Here is a 16,258-nt window from a genome sequence, read left to right as displayed (position 1 = left end):
ACTTCTCTAGGTGATATTTGGGACACAGCTCCCTCCTACTACATATAGTGTTGACAGGATTGTGGATCAAACTGACTTGCTCTCCCCGAGCCAAGGGGCTGACAAGCAGTCTCCCTTTTGGGACTTGAATATATATTTTTAAAGTTTTTAGTTATTTATTTTCATTTTACTTGAAAGGCAGAGCAGCAGAGAAGGAAAAGAAGGGGGGGGGGTCACTGCCCAGGTGCTTGCAACACCAGGGCTGGGCCAGGCTAGAGTCAGGAGCCAGGAACTCAATCCAAGTCTCCCCCATGGGTGGCAGGGACCCAAGTATTTGAGTCATCATTGGTAGCCTCCCAGGATGCACATTAGTAGGAAGTGGAATGAGAAGTGGAAGAGCAAGGACTCGAACCAGGCACTCCGATATGGGATGTAGGCAACTTAACCACTGAACTAAACATTCACTTGTGAACTTCCATTGCAAATGGCATGACCTGAACACTGAAAATGTGGTTGGAACCTATAGTCCCAGAGCCGTGCCCTCAGCCTGGGAGGGCTTTCTGTCCCTTACACCTCCAGAGCTGCCCGCTCTGTACTCAAAGCAGATTCTCCATCTTCCCCTTTGCTTCCATCCTCCTGCCTTGTTTATTTTCTGCTCAAGTTATCCGGGCTGTGTCTGTGTGTGTGATTGAGACGCTGTAGCCAGTGCAGAGCCTGAGGGCAGAAGGTTGACAGATAAGGGAAAATCTTCCTCTACAACTTAGAAAGCAACTGTAAGTGCAAATCTACAGAAGGCACAGTTAGGACATGTCATCTCCACATACTGAATGACAGTTCACATCACTGAGATGTGACGAGCTCAACTTTTGCCTCTGAAGGCAAAGGTGGCTGGATAGAGGGAAGATTTATACAAGCATTATCCCAGAAACAGATGACCAGTTCCTAGCCCTGCACTGGGCCATCCACTCTAACGACATAACAAATAAGATGGTTGTATTCAGTGATACCTGTGGTTTTGTCTCATTTACTTAGAAAAATAAATATATTCATTTATATCAATAAAATGATTTTTAGGAAAATAAGCAAATTGCAATGCTATTCCTTTTCATCATTTAAAAGGACCGAGGTGCAGGCATTTGGCACAGTGGTTAGGATACTACCTGGGAAACTCTCATTTCCATTTCAAAGTGCGTGGCTCAAGTCCTGGCTTCTCTGCTTTTGATCCAGCTCCCTGATAATGCACACCCTGGGAGGCAGCAGGCGATGCCTTGGGTCCCTGCCACTCATGTAGGAGATTTGGACTGAGTTCCATGCACTTGGCTTTGGCCTGGCTCAGCCCCAGCTGCTGTGGGCATTTGGGAATGGAACCAGCAGATGGAAGATATCTATCTGCTCTCTCTGTCTTTCAAATAAACAAAAAAATTTAAAATATTTAAAGGGACTATAAGATTTAACATTAGTTTGACAACTGAGGGGCTGGCTCCATGGCATAGTGGATAAAGCCGCTGCCTGTAGTACTGGCATCCCATATAGGCACTAGTTCAAGTTCCAGGTGCTCCACTCCAGCTCTCTGCTATGGCCTGGGAAAGCAGTAGAAGATGGCCCAAGTCCTTGCACCTGTGTGGGAGACCCAGCAGACACTCCAAGCTCCTGGCTTCAGATCGGCCCAGCTCCGGCCATTGTAGCCATCTGGGGAGTGAACCAGCAGATGGAAGACTCTCTCTCTCTCTCTCTCTCTTTTTCTGCCTCTCTGCCTCTCTGTAACTCTGCCTTCAAAATAAATCTTTAAAAAAAAACTGAGACAAATGTGTCTGTAAATGTGTCTGTTTAATTAAATAAACAGTTGGTCAAATAAAGTGAGGTATGTGTCAACTCAACTAATTGGTATTTTCTGTTTGCTCCATGATTAGCAGACTGGGTGGCTGGGCTTGTCTGAGAAAGGGCAGTCCCCTTTACCCACAGATACTTGGGCCAAAAATGGACTGCCCACCCTACCAGGGGGGGTGGGCCTTCGCCCATGGACTAGCCTGGTTGTTGGGCAGAGGGGAAATGTTTCATAGGGCAGTAGAGCTCAGGTTTCTGGGTTCCAGTCTTCAGATTAAAACAATGGACTCAAGGGGGTCAGGAAGTTTCCCCAGGTCTAGCTAGTCTCTCCCACCTGACACATGGCTACTGCAGCACGGACAGAAACCAGGCTGTCATTGCACAGGCTGCCCTTACTTAACTGAAAAGTGATCGCTGTTAAATATAAGAGTGGGAATAAGAGAGGGAAGAGATGTGCAATTCGGGACATGCTCAAGCTGACTTACCTCAAACGGTAGAGTTAGAAACATACCGGGGGATTCCAATTCAATCCCATCAAGGTGGCATGTACCAATGCCATCTCACTAGTCCCAGTGATCAATTTCTGTTCACAATTGATCATAATGATAGGACTAAGAACCAAAGAGATGACATAAACAAGAATAGTGTCTGCAAATACTAGCTGATAGAATAAAAAAGGGAGAGAACGATCCAACATGGGAAGTGAGATACACAGCAGACCCATAGAATGGCAGATGTCCTAAACAGCACTCTGGCCTCAGAATCAGCCCTTAAGGCATGCGGATCCGGCTGAAAGGCCCATGAGAGTATTTCAGGCATGGAAAGCCAAGACACTCTGGGGAGGGGAGGGGAAAGCCTAAATAAAAGATCTCCGCGAGTGAGATCCCAGTGGAAAGAATGGGTCATCAAAGAAGGAGGTACCTTTCTCTGAAGGGAGGAGAGAACTTCCACTTTGACCATGGCCTTGTCTAAAATATGATCAGAGTCGGTGAACTCAGGGGGCTTCCATAGCCTTGGCAGCTCATGACAAGAGTCTAGGGTGATTACTGAGGCCATAAACAAGAGTGTCAATTTGTTAAGTCAACAACAGGAGTCACTGTGCACTTACTCCTCATGTAGGATCTCTGTCCTTAGTGTGCTGTACATTGAGATTTACTGCTATAACTAGTACTCAAACAGTATTTTTCACTTTATGTTTCTGTGTGGGAGCAAACTGTTGAAATCTTTACTTAATGTATGCTAAACTGATCTTCTGTATATAAAGAGAATCGAAAATGAATCTTGATGTGAATGGAAGGGGAGAGGGAGTGGGAAAGGGGAGGGTTGTGGGTGGGAGGGACGTTATGGGGGGGAAGCCATTGTAATCCGTAAGCTGTACTTTGGAAATTTAAATTCATTAAATAAAAGTTAAAAAAAAAAAAAAAAGATTTCTGGCTCCCACTGGAGGCCCATGACCCAACCATGTCCTGGAAAACCCATGGCCTCTCCTCACTGCTATGTTCTACAGAATGAAGTCTATGAGTCCTCTACTTGAGATCACTATCTGCTCTGACCAATCTCTGACTTTTGGCACGGGTCTTTTTTTTTTTTTTTAAGATTCATTTTTTAGTTATTTGAAAGGCAGGGTTACAGAGAGAGGATGAGAGACACAGAGAGAGATCTTCCATCCGCTGGTTCACTCCTCAAATGGCCGTGATATCTGGGGCTTAGCCAGACCAAAGCTTGGAGCCAGGAGCTTCTTCTGGGCCTCCCACGTGGATGCAGGGGCCCAGCACTTGGGCCGTCTTCCACTGCTTTCCCAGAGGCATGAGCAAGGAGCTAGACAGGAAGCTGAGCAGCAGGGTCTTGAGCCATTGCCCATTAGGGGATGCTGGCATCGCAGGCGGAGGCTTACCCCGATATGGCACGATGCCAGCCCCATGGCACAGGTCTAAAAAAGAAAAAAAAAAACTATAGGGATCCCACCACTTCACCCAGATTTGGAAGGAAAATGAAAGGAAAACTGTCTTACAGATTGGTATGTCTAAATCACAGCACTGCCTCTTGCCCATGCAAGGTCTGGTCTGACTTTCAGGAGATCATGCTCTACCTGTACAATATCCTAAAATACTGCCCCAGTCTCACATGAGCTCAGAGAGCAGGTCCTTAATCACCAGCCACAGAACTGCCAGGCCAACTCCAAAAACTGTGTCAGAGATCTTTATGGCTAACTACACAGTGGCCTTGTACTTTGTACCCAGCCAAGCTCACAGAAGGCACTGAATTATTCCCGGAACTCTTACAGATCCCTGCTTTTATTGGATCAGAATTAAGCTTCTCAAAAGGAAGAAAAGATTGTCCTTGGATAGAGAATTAGATAAAGCATTCGAACAGGTGGAGACCTTGTCTCTTTCCCAACTTTGACTTCCTTTGTCCCAAACAGTTTTACCCCATTGAAACTTTCCTCCCTCAGCCTTGCAGGGAAGACACGTTGCCCCAAGATAAGACAGCCATGACTCTGGGAACAGTCAGTCCGTGTGATAGAGCCGGTTAATATCCATGACCTGACTTAACAATGGGAATTGGCTACCATCCCGGCCACCTTAGAGCTGGAAGCATCATATCTGGGTATCCAGCATTCTGTAGAAATATACTTACATCACCAGCACCTGGAGCAGCTGAGACAGAGCCTGGGGAGTCCCTTTCCTGGAATGTTTGATTTCACCCCCTCTTATAAATTGGGCAGTGGTGAGCTTCCTATTTCAAAGTTCAAAGTAAAAGGGAGTAGAAGAAGCAAGTCTAATCTTGGAAATTGTCCTGTGGCTACCACTAACAAAAGCAATCTTCCATTTGCTGGTTCATTCCTCAAATGGCCGCATCGGCTGGGGCTGGGCCAGGCCAAAGCCAGGAGCCAGGAGCTTCATCTGGGTCTCTCATGTGGACCCAAGCACTTGGGCCATCTTCTACTGCTTTTCTCAGGTGCATTAGTAGGGACCTGGATTATAAGTGGAGCAGCTGGGACTCGAACCAGCCCCTATATGGGATGCTGGCGTGACAGGCGGCAGCTTAACCTGTTACACCAAGCACCAGTCCCCTAAATAAACTCATAAGAAGAACACTGTAGCCCAAGTTTAGAAAAATAGGTTAAAAGACATGAATAGATAATTCACAACAGATGATACACAAATGGCTAAAAAATATGAGAAAAATCTATGATTTTACTAGTATTATTTATCCAAGATGTTATCAATGACTTAGACAGTATCCAGTGCTGGCAAAAGCAAAAAGAAAGTAAGTTTGATCAAATTTTCTCCAAAACAAATTGGTTTTATGTATTAAGAGTCTTAAAATGTTCAGACTTGAAGCCGGTGTTGCACCATAACAGATAAAGCCACTGTCTGTGATGCCCAGCATCTCATGTGGGAGCTGGTTCTATTCCTGGCTACTCCACTTTCAACTCAGCTCTTTGCTAACGCTCCTGGGAAAGCAGTGGAAGATGGCCCCAGTGCTTGGGCTCCTGTATCCATGTGGGAGTCCAGGAAGAAGCTCCTGGCTTCAGATTGGCCCATCTCTGGACACTGTGGCCATTTGGGGAGTGAACCAGCAGATGGAAAATATCGCTCTCTCCCTCTCTCTCTGTAGCTCTGGCTTTCAAATAAATACATAAATAAATCTTTTTTAAAAATCTAAAAATAAAATGTTCAGGCTCTGACCAATAATCTTATTTTCAGGAATAACTTATAATAATCAGAAATATGAACACAGCTTTAGACACAAAAATATTTATCACAGTATAATTTATAAATGAAAACAAACCAGACGTTCAACAGTAGTAAAAGTATTAAGTAATGTATGAAGGGCTGGCACTGTGGCGCAAGTTAATCCTCTGCCTGTGGTACTTGCATCCCATATGGGTGCCAGTTTTAGTCTCGGCTGTTCCTCTTCCAATCCAGCTCTCTGCTGTGGCCTGGGAAAGCAGTGGAAGATGGCCCGAGTGCTTGGGCCCCTGCAGCCTCATGGGAGACCCGTTAGAAGCTCTTGGCTCCTGGCTTTGGATCTGCCCAGCTCTGGTTGTTGCAGCCATTTGGGGAATAAACCGGCGGATGGAAGACCTTTCTCTCTGTCTCTCCCTCTCTCTGGCTATAATTCTACCGCCAAATAAATAAATCTTTTTTTAAAAATAAAGTAATGTATGATATATACTCAGGAAATTCATAGCTCCCAAATGTATCAAATAATTTTGGGGTCAGACACATGGTGAAGGAGTTAAATCACCACTTGAGAGACCTGCATCCCATATCAGCATGCCTGGTTCAATTCTTTGCTACTCCATTTCTGACCTAGCTTCCTGCCAATGCTCACCCTTGGAGGCAGCAGAGGATAGCTCAGGTACTTGGATCTCTACCACCCATGCAGGATGCCTAGATGGAATTCTCAGCTCCTGGCTTTGACCGGGCCCAGTCCTAGCTGTTGCAGCATTTGAGGAGTGAGTCAATGTATGGACGCTCTCTGTCTCTCCGCCTTTCAAATGAAATGAAAATAAAAAAATAACTTTTTAAATAATAATAATGTTAAGAGTGGGTGTCATGGGGCTGGCGTTGTGGCACAGCAACTTAAATCATTGGTTATGATGCCAGAATCGCATATTGGAGTGCCAGCTCAAGTCCCAGCGACTCCACTTCTGATCCAGCGCCCTGCTAATGTGCCTAGGAAAGCAGTGAAAGACGGTCCAAGCACTTGGGCTCGTGCCATTCCCACAGAAGGTCCAGATTGAGTTCTGGACTCCTGGCTTCAGGCTAGTCCAGACTTCGCTATTGCAGCCACTTGGGGAGTGAACCAGCAGATGGAAGATCTCCGTGTGTGTGTGTTTGTGTGTCTCCTTCTTTCTCTGTCACTCTGCCTTTCAAATAATAATAGAATAAAAAGAGAGAGAATAGACCTGGCACAGCAGTTAAATCACTGCTTGGAATAACTGCATCCCATTGCAGTGTCCAGTCTCAGTCCTGATTCTTCTACTTCCAACTCTGCTTCCAACTAGTGCCACTCTGGGAGTCAACAGGTGATATTTCAAGTACTTGGGTCCTTTCACCCAACACGGGAGATCTGGTTGGAGTTCCTGGCTCCTGGCTTCAGCCTGGCCCAGTCTTGGTTGTTGCAGCCATTTGAGGAGTGAATCAATAGATGGAATATTTCTTTCTCTTTCTCTCTCTGCCTTTCAAGTAGATGAAAATAAATATTTTAAGCAAATAGAAATTTAAAAATTAATTTTGTTACATAAAGATATATACAACATAATGGTACTTCTAAAAGACAGAATACCAAACTGAATCCATTATAAACTATACAGAAAACTAAAAAAAAAAAATCACAGAAAAATGTAATTAAAAGTGTGTGTTTATTTTGGTGCAAAAAATTAGGAACCCATGTACAGTTTTTCATAATATATCTTTTCTGCATATTACAAAAACATTTTTACACCAAAATGAGCACAAAATTTCAATTCCATTTTCTTTTTTGTTTTTAAAGATTTATTTACTTATTTGAGAGGCAGAGTTACAGAGAGAGAGAGACAGAGAGGGAGAGACAGAGACGGAGACAGAGATGGAGAGAAAGGTCTTCCATCTGCTGGTTCACTCCCCAAATGGCCACAATAGCAGGAGCTGGGCCAGGCTGAAGCCAGGAGCCAGGAGCTTCTTCTGGGTCTCCTACAGGGATACAGGGGCCCAAACACTTGGGCCATCTTCTACTGCTTTCCCAGGCCAAAGCAGAGAGATGGATCGGAAGTGGAGCACCTGGGACTCGAACTGGTGCCCATATGGGAGGCCGGTGCTGCAGATAGCAGCTTAACATGCTGCGCTACAGCACCAACTCCAAATTCCATTTTCCATGAACTTTTTGGAGTATTGGCATATGTATTATGATTTTTAAAATTTTAGTTATTTGAGATAGTTTTTAAAATTTAGTTATACGAAATATTTAGTTATTTATTTGAGGCAGAGAAACACACAGACTGAGAGAGAGAGAGGGCTTTCATCTCCTGGTTCACTTCTGAAATGCCCACCATGACCAGACTGAGAATCCAGCCCAGATCGCCCATGTGGGTAGCAGGAACCCAATTTACTTGAGCCATCACCACTCTCTCCCCCAAGGTCTGCATTAGCAGGAGGCTGGAGCCAGGAGCCAGTGTGGGCTGTCAACTCCAGGTATACTGATCTGGGACTCCAGCTTCCTAACGGCCTTAAGCACAGGCTGAACATCTGCTCCTACCCTCACATTTTAAAAGTAAGATAAAAAAAAAAAAAGATGAAATTGATGGGACTACAAGTAATTTTTTTGTTTTATTCTTTATAATTTCCTATATTTTCTGTATTTTTGTTACACAAATTGCCTCTGAACTTCTGATTAGTAATGTTATTTTCTATAACTGTATACAATAATGAGTTTTCTGATGATGTATAAAGAACTGTAGTTTAGATAAAAACTGACACTTTTCCATATTATATAATTGCATAGTAAATAAACTTGCACTTTAATATGCATCACTTTGGCTTATGACTGAATTAATATATTGAGTTTACTTTAAGACCGAAGTGGCAGGGATCTGCACTGTGACATAAAAGGTTAAGCCTCAACCTGCAGTGCCGGCATCCCATGTGGGTGCTGGTTGGAGTCCCGGCTGCTCCACTTCCCGTCCAGCTCTCTGCTATGGCCTGGGAAAGCAGTAGAAGATGGCCCAAGTGCTTGGGCCCCTGCACCTGCATGGGAGACCTGGAAGAAGCTCCTGGCTCTGGCTTCGGCCTGGCCCTGGCCATTGCAGCCATTTGAGGAGTGAACCGGCAGACAGAAGATCCTCTCTCTCCCTGTATTTCTACCTTTCAAATAAATACACAAAACTTTTAAAAAGATGGAAGTGATAATGCTATAGTTTAGTCTGCACTAGCAGAGCCCTCCCAGACAGCAGCCCGCAGTGCAGACGCCCAGGCAAGGGCTCCGGCCCTCTGCTACTTAGCCTGGAGTTGTCCACTATCTGGCTGCCTAGGCCTTATCTCACTCTGTACTTGTTCTTCAACTGCAATCTGGCTCTTAATCTCTCCGCATGCCCCGGGCTCCGTGCTCTGACAGCTGAGCGCCTCCAGCTTACTTTCCCGAGACACAGTGGTCTGAGCCCTAACTCCAGACCAGACCCACGCAGGGCAATCCAGAGGCTCCCGGAGCACTTGGAGTCCTGTCCCGGTTCTCTAAGGGTGTTCCAGCCGTGTCCCAGGTCTCAAGGCCCACAGCTGGCATGGCGCCCCAGGAAGTCAGTGGGACAAGTATTCCTTGACCAGCGCTCTTTCTTCTCTCTCAGCTCAGGGATGGTGCCCTGGGCCAGCCGGCCACTGCCCAGGCCAGAACCTCATTCTGACAATCTGGCACCCTCTGGTGGCCATGGGTGGCTGAGCAGCGAGTCAGCCCCAGGGCCTGTGGGCTCCCTCCTGAGACAGTTTAAAGGCATTGCTCTCAGAAATCTGCTTTCTGACCCTGGCAAGTCTTCTTTCTGCCTACTCCCTTCCCATGGAGAACTCGCTGATGGAGAAATTCACAGAAAGTCTTCTTTTCTCCTATAAATGTATTTGTATCAAGATAGACTACATTCCATTTTTTTTTAAAGATTTTATTTATTTATTTGAGAGGTAGAGTTACAGACAGTGAGAGGGAGAAACAGAGAGAGACAGGTCTTCCACCTGCTGGTTCACTCCTCAAATGGCCAAGCTGGAACAATCTGAAACCAGGAGACAGGAGCCAGGTCTCCCACTTGGGTGCAGGGGCCCAAAGACTTGGGCCATCTTCTACTGCTTTCCCAGGCCACAGCAGAAAGCTGGATCAGAAGTGGAGCAGTTGGGACTTGAACCGGCACTCATGTGGGATGCTGGCGCTTCAGGCCAGGGTGTTAACCCGCTGCACCACAGCACTGGCCCCGCCCCACATTCGTAAAAGAGAAAGCCTTTTCTGGATTTGCAGTTGGCAGAGAGGTAATAGTAAGTATTAACTCAGCTGGGAGCCAGATGCTGAGTTAGATGCTTTATGTCCATTACCACGTATAGTCTTCACAACAACCCTGGGAGATAAGGAACCTAACTTTAATCTCTGTTTTACAGAGAGGAGGAAACAGAGGCTTAAAAAGTTACACAGAAGTCAAGGTTAAGCTTAAAGGTCAAGATCTCCCCATTAGCTGATGGCTGACTTTGGATTCACAGCCAGTGCACTCGACTCGGGGCCCAGGCTTCCTAATCACTAAGCCGTGTAATCTCTGCAGAAAATCAGGGAGCTCCCAGAGGCCATGTTTTCCATCACACGGAAGGAGTTAGTCCACAGCAAGAAGAGTAAAGCTAAGCAGAGAGAAGCTGAGATCAAGCTAACGCCCTGCCAGGGCTACTTGCTCCCGAGGTCCAGGAGCATCTTCGACCTTCCTGGACTCGGCTGGGTCATTAAGCTCTCCAGCCCTTCCGAGCAACTCCTCCTCGCTGGTGTGTTTGATGTGGCTTCCGGCCTCTCTCAGTGCAGGAGCTCTACTAAAACAAGGAAGGGGCCTTTGAAGGTGGTCCAGGCACTCACACCCACAGCAGCATTCGACAGAACATTGATGAGCTGTCTGATCCAAACTGTTATTCCGGTTGCAGGAAACGGAGACATAGTCAGATTACCAGAGACAAGTTACTCAGAGGCAAGTCAGAGGAGGCTTCACAGGAAAAACCATTTGTGCATTAAAAATCTGAGTCAGTGGAACCACAGAACCTGCAGTGGAGTTGGCACTCCAGCAGGAGCATCACGGCCACCTCCTCATCTCTCTCAGCACTGAAAAAATGCTGTATTTTTTAATGGTTTGAGAGGGGGCTGGCACTGCAGAGCAGCAGGTTAAGCCGATGCCCGTGACACGGCATCCCATATGAAGTCTGGTTCAGCTCTACTTCTGATCCAGCTCTCTACTAACGCACCTGGGAAGCCAGCACATGATGGTTCAAATGCTTGGGCCCTTGCCACCATGTGGGAGACCCGGCTCCTGCCTTCAGCCTGGCCCAGCTCTGGCTGTTACAGCCATTTGGAGAGTAAACCGGTGGCTGGATGATTCTCTCTCTTTCTTTCTTTCTCTCTCTGCCACCCCCACCTCTGTAACTCTGCCTTTCAAATAAATATATTTATTTCTTAATTATTTGAGAGGGAGGGAGGGGGAACAGAAGGTGGGAGAGCAGAGAGAGGTTTTTCACACGCTGGTTACTCCCCCAAATACCACAATGGCTCAGGTTGGAGTGAGGTCAAAGCTGAGAACCAGGAATTCCATCTAATCCTCCCATGCTGGTGTCAGGAACCTAATGCCTTGACCCATCACTGCCTCTCAGGACCTGCACCGGCAGGAAGCAGGAGTCAGAAGCCGGAGCCTAGAATCAAATCCAGGCAGCCTGTGGGACATGCAAGTCTTAACCACCAGGCTAAACATTTGCTGCTCTTAGGGCTTTTTGACTTTGCAGTGAATTAACAGTACCTGCCCTCTGGACCAGCCTACGCAACTCACTCACCTTACACCTAGCTGCAAAATTGGCTCCTCTTAGCCCCTACATCTCTGCAGTCTTCTGATTTTAGTATATACAAAAATGGAAGCTTCTCTTTTTGTCTTTTACTGTAGGTTCTCAAGAGAGAAGATTGGACCTCTGCGTATTTTTTAGAGAAAAACACACAAGGCATAGGTCTCTGGGTAAAGTTCATGGCCACCCCTTTGGACCAAGTGTCCAAGTAATTGTGGTCATGGTCATGTGGCCCACTGCCCACTCAGTGAGGTAAGTAGGTAGGGATTTTACCAGAAAGGAGTGTACCAGGGCCAGGAATAATCAACATCTCCGATGAAACCTACTTAAATGTTACTTGAACTCCTGCCAATAAAAAAAATTAACCATGCTGTAAACATGGGCAGCCTGCTTCCCAAAGACCCTCTGTAATTATCTCAAGTTGGCAAGTTCACCTTCTGGTGCGTGTAGATGCGTGCTCTCCTCCACCTCCAAGTGCACCTTCTTCAGGTCCCCAGTCCCGCCTGCACCTGCCTTGAACACTCTGCAGTGAGCCAGGCTACTCCACGCACTTGGGAGTCTATTAATTCTTTTTCTCCCCTTAACCACAGTAAAGACTTTGCTTAGTAAAGCATTTTGAAGATTTAGAAAGTGACTGCTCAGGCTGCTCAGGATTTATATCCCAAACAGATGTGCCAAGAAGTCATAGGAATCAAACTGCTGTTCTGTGAGTAGAATAATATATTAACTTGCCTTTTAGCGGCTTCGATTACACAGCTGTACAAATTACAATGGAGTATTCATAGCTGAGGATGCTTTTATCGAAAGTACATCACTTCTTCAGGGTGGAGGGTTTAGTGGAGCAGGCATCTTGGGGGACATACTTGTATCCTCATAAAAATTCTTCTCATTACATGAGAGAAAATCATCCAGGTACCTGAGATGTGGTAGCACCTAACTCATCGTGAGGAAATGGCTACGCTTCATCGTAATAACCAAACTGGATGTGATTTCAGAGCGGAAGGAAGAGGTCCTCAATAATAGTGCTCTCACTGCTTAGTTTCCATTTTAGTTTCTCTGAGCCTCATTTTTCTCAATTCTTAAACTGAGATTTTTAGAACCCATCCCACAAGGGGTTGTAACAAGCCAATGAGAGCTTAGCAAACTGCCATACAGAAGTGGTCATAAGTGTTAGTTACTACAATCACCCTTTTTTCCCCCTCATTTTTCAAGGTTCTTGTTTAGCACAGTTTCTCATTTTTGCCTTACAATAACCTGTAGGAGAGGTGTGCTGGTGATTATAGCCACACTCTATGGTACAACAAACAGAACCAGAGAGATGAACTTGCCAAGGGTAAGTGGTTTGTCTCAAAGGGGTGGGGAACTTCTTTTTTGCCAACGGCCATTTGGGTATTTATAACATCATTTGCAGGTCATACGAAATTGTCAGCTTAAAAATCAGCCTGCTACAGATTTATTGATTTTTCAGTCCTGCCTGCATTGCCTTGGCAGGGCCAGACCAGCGGGCCTCCTACAGCCACCGGCCAGACAGTCCCCGCCCCTGATTAGGCAATACAGATGATAATTCAAGTCTCTGACATCCAACTGAGGTTTGTTCTGTAGAGAAGTCATGTTTGTGATGGGTCTTTAGTGAGAAGTTGAGTATTATACTAAAGGAAGAATCTGCTATAACTTTCATCTAAGAATCATTACCCAGCTAGAACTATTGTGTGGACATCTATTTCTGGCAGCCTGGAAAGCTACATAAAGAGCCTATTAACTATGATACAATTAAATGCTAATTTAAATCACAACTAACATGCATTTTGAAGTTTTTCTGGAATCTCATGAAAGGGACCAAAGAGGCCAAAAAAAAGAAAAACCCTGTGCTCAAACAAGAACAAGGAGCAATAAGCAAACAGAAAAGGCAAAGCTGGGGCTGGCATTTGCCCTGCTATTTAAAATACTGGGTAAGACACTTGCATCACATATTGCAGTGTCTGGGTTCAAGTCTCAGCAAAATTCCTGACTCCAGACTTTTGTTAATGTAGACTCAGGGGGAGGGGAGAAGGGTTGGCCAACAAGTGACAACCGAAGTATTTGGGTCCCTGACACCCACCTGGGAGCCCTGGATAGGACTTCTCAGCTCCAGCTTCAGTGAGACCCAGCACCAGTCACGGTGGCATTTGAGTGTGAATGAATCTCCCCCTCTCTCTTTTTCTCAAATAAACCCCTAAGTGAATAGAAGTCAGAGTTGCAGAGGGAAATGCAGTGCCAGTCCTAGAACAGGGAGACTAAGCTTGGAGGCATGCTGCCGAGGGGGGGCTATGCAAGAGATCCTTCGAGCTGGTTCTGCAAGGCGCACTCTGGAGAACCCGACTCAGCTGAGCCCAAGAGCTCCCCGTGCTAGGACTCTGTGGAGGAAAAGCAGCCCTCACTGTGGTCCTTGTGATTTCCACAAATTAAGTTCAACAAAATATGAGTTCACAATGACAAGAAATTACCTACACTTAAGCCACCATGAGTTATGATCCATGGAAATAAAAAATAATAAACTTATAGGTAGAAAGAATGAAGGATTTGAATTGTTATATAAAAATTATTAAATAAACTTATGAAGTATTTAAAGAAATTAAACATGGCATCAAATGGCATACAAAACAAAAAAAATGATAAAGATCAGCAAAAAGACCAAACAGAACTTGTAAGCCCAACCAATACCCAGATTTTGTAATCGTCAACTCAGAAAATATGTTCAAAACAACTAAAGACAAAATTAGCGACCTGGAAATTATATTTGAAGAAATAATTCACAATGCAGCACAGGGGGAATAGGAGATAGAAAATATGAAAGACAGGTTGAAAGACATGGAGGGTGGAACAGGTTTACCATGTCTATCACAGTTCCAAAAGAAAGAAGAGGAGAAAGCAACACTGAAAATTACAATGGCCAAGAATTTTCCTGAACTGATTAAAGATGAATGCACAGAGAAAGTACAATGTAAATCAAGCATGATAAAGATAAATCCACATCTAGACATATTAATCATGAAACTGCACTAAGACACAAAAAGACCTTAGAGTCTCGAAGAGAAAAGCTAGAGCACCTACAAACAAAAGCTACGAAAAGATGTTCTTTAAAAAGGAAACATAATAATAGTTATTAGTGCTCACAACACTATGTAGTAACTACTACTATCCCACTACTTCTTTTTTTTTTTTAAAGAGTTTTTTATTTATTTGAAAATCAGAATTACAGAGAGAGATGGAAATACAGAGAGACAGAGATCTTCCATTTGCTGGTGCAATCCCCAGCTGGCCACAATGGCCAGGGCGGCGCCTGGCCAAAGCCAGGAGCCAGAAGCCTCATCTGGGTTTACCACATAGGTGGCAGGGGTCCAAGTTGTTGAGCCATCTTCCACTGCTTTCCCAGTGCATTAGCAAGGAGCTAGACCAGAGGCGGAGCAGCCAGGACTCGAACTGGTACTGTTCGAGTACCAATGTGGGAATACTCACATTGCAGGGGGTGGCTTAATTTTCCGCACCACAATGCCAGCACCTACTACTTCCATTCTCAGGACATAATATTGAGTGAAAACAGGAGGTGGCAGAAAACTATGTACAGAAAAATTTTATAAAAGAAAACTAAATAATATAGGTTAAATATTCTTTATCTAAAATGCTTAGAAGCAAAACTATTTCAGATTAGAGTTTTTTTTTAACCTTGTAATATTTACATATATAAAGAGATATTTTGGGGCTATGACTCCAATCTACACATGAGATTCATTTGGGTTTCATGCACACCTTCTACACTTAGCCTGCAAGGCCTTTTCTATGCTATTTTTTTTTTTTTTTGCATACCTGTGTTTTGACTACAACCCATCACGAGGTCAAGTGTGCAATATTTTAATTTATAGAATCGCGTCAGTATTCAAAAGGCTTCATATCTGGAGCACCAGCATTGGGGTACAACAGGTTAAGCTGTGTTTTCAACACTGACGTCCCATATCGGAGGAATAGCTCATATCCTGGCTGTTCCACTTCCCCACACGAGTTTCCTCCTAACATTCCTGGGAAAGCAATGGAAGATGGCCCAAGTACTTGGGCTCCTGCCACCCATATGGAAGACCCAGATAGAGTTCCAGGCTCCTGACTTTGGCTTGGCCCAGTACCCACCCAGCCCCAACCATTGTTTGGGGAATGAACCAGCAGATGGAAGATCTCTTTCTCTGTCTCTCCCTCTCTTTTCTCTGGAACTTTCTTTTCAAATAAATAAGTGGTTTTTTCTTTTTTTTAAGTTTCCATTGTTGAGACATTTCACATTTGCAGATTTGGGGTGGTCAGCCTGTATACTGCTTAGAAATACATACATGCATGATTAAATTACTCCACAAAGCAAGAGAGTGGGAGCAGACAATTAGCCTGGTGCCTGATGCCACATTCTGCTTCGGAGGGCCTGGGTTTGAGTCCTGGCTCTTGCTCCAGACTCTAGCTCCCTGCTAATCTGCTAACGCATGCTCTGGAAGCAGCAGGAACAGGCCAAGCAATTGGAGTCACACCACCAACTCCTGATCATTGCGGGTGAGTGCAGAATGAACGAGCAGACGGGAGCTCTGGCTCTGTCTGTCTCCCCCTCTGTTTCTCTGCCTCTCGGGGAAAAAAAACAAAACAAAACAAAACAAAACAAAAAAACAGCAAACACCACAAAATGTGGGACAGCGCTTACCTCTTAATGTGGAGACGAGGAGTGGGACAGGAAGGAGCCCAGGCCACCAGTTCTTCAATGGGGTGACTGGTGACATTACCCATCTCATTATTATGTTTCAAATCGACACACCACTTGCATTCTTCTGTATGCATCAAATGTTACATAAGAAAAATAATATGAAATAAATTGCCAAAGGACTAATTTTTAACTGGAGTTTTATGATCTA

The 16,258-nt window shown here is 45.0% G+C and overlaps 1 protein-coding gene across 2 annotated transcripts in view; it reads right to left on the bottom strand.

Annotated features, from left to right (window-relative positions):
• The window catches only part of RPS6KB1 (ribosomal protein S6 kinase B1), a 222,813-nt gene that overhangs the window by 30,923 nt on the left and 175,632 nt on the right, over positions 1-16,258 (bottom strand). The window contains exon 17 of one of the 2 annotated variants that reach the window (XR_011383242.1): positions 16,072-16,174. The exons of the other annotated variant lie outside the window; for it this stretch is intronic. The gene's annotated coding sequence lies outside the window, so the exon portion shown is untranslated. Of the gene's footprint in view, positions 1-16,071; positions 16,175-16,258 lie in introns of those variants that run through there. 2 annotated transcript variants of the gene reach the window in all.

Source organism: Oryctolagus cuniculus, chromosome 17, assembly GCF_964237555.1.
Source record: "Oryctolagus cuniculus chromosome 17, mOryCun1.1, whole genome shotgun sequence".
NCBI classification, from domain to species: Eukaryota; Metazoa; Chordata; class Mammalia; order Lagomorpha; family Leporidae; genus Oryctolagus; species Oryctolagus cuniculus.
Note: the sequence above shows the minus strand (reverse complement) of the source record. Positions and strands in the feature narration are given on the sequence as shown.